Here is a 1339-nt window from a genome sequence, read left to right on the forward strand (position 1 = left end):
CATTCAACAATTTTGGACAATTGCCAGTTGTGCTGGTAACTCACTACTGTTATGGTTTATTGGACTATATTGGGTTCTTTTGCTGAATTCAAGAACTACAGTATTTGGACTGGCATCAAGTATGGAAAAACCCTTTAAAGACTTCTCCAAATATGGTTTCTCTAACAGCAATGGAACACCCATCTCTGACAAAGCAAAACAAAAAAGAGGATTATAAATAAAGTACCATTTTGTAGTGGAAAAAAAATACATGTATATACAAGATAGTTAGGATATATAGCTACTTTCTCTTAGTTCAATGAGAAGAAAGGTTTGTATTAATAGTGTTTAGACAAGATTTCATCTCTACATCTTGTCCTCTAAATAACTACTATGAAGACAGCAATATTCAATGTATTAATTATTGTAACTGTTCTACTAACCTGTTTTTGAAACTTTCATTGCTATTTTGTCTTTCCCATTAAAATGAATAGAAAATTAAATAAAAATAAAAAATAAAATAGAAGATCTCAAATCACACCCAAAGCTAGAAAACAAAGAGTGAATTAAGTCTCAAACAGAAGACAACAAAAAGTAGAATAGAAATCAATGAAATTGAAAACATTTTTTTCTAATTTAATTTTATTTTATTTTGAAGAGTAAAAACAAATGCAAAAACAAAAATCAGAAGCAAAGACAGAAACAGGGTAACATACAACAATAAATATGTTACAAATTTTCAAGAGAAGACAATTTTAATAGAGAAAGTCCACAGAACCAAAAGTTATTTTTTTGAAAAATTGATAAAGAACAGTAAGACCCTAGCTAGGGGGCTAAGAAAACACAATGTCAGAAATATGAGACTCCACAACAGAATAATAAAAGAATGCTATGATTAGCTTTCTGCCAAAAATTTGGTGACCTAAATTAAATGCTCCAATTCCTTGGAAGACACAATCTGCCAAAATTTACACAAAAAGAAATAGACCCTCTGGGCAAACCAATATCAGAGAAAACAAATCAAACAAAGTCTCCGATCTAGAGGGCCTTACCAGTGAATTCTACCAAACACTGATGGAAGAAATTATTCTAGTTCTCTAAAAAACACATTCAAAAATAGAAGCTTCTGTATAATGTCTGTCAGAGGAGTTCATAGAATGGCTGGGCATGGTGGTACACTTGGGGAGGCTGAGACAGAAAGATTGTTACAGGTTTGAGGCCAACCTGGGCTACATGGTAAGTTCAAGGCCAGCCTGAACTATGTAGTGAGACCCTATCGCAGAAAAAAGAAAAAAAGAAGCTTATAGAATGATTTAGAAAACTCTTTAAAAATATATATATAAATAAATAAATAAATAAA

This window comes from Octodon degus, unplaced genomic scaffold (genome assembly GCF_000260255.1).
Source record: "Octodon degus isolate 3935 unplaced genomic scaffold, OctDeg1.0 scaffold00043, whole genome shotgun sequence".
Classification (NCBI taxonomy): domain Eukaryota; kingdom Metazoa; phylum Chordata; class Mammalia; order Rodentia; family Octodontidae; genus Octodon; species Octodon degus.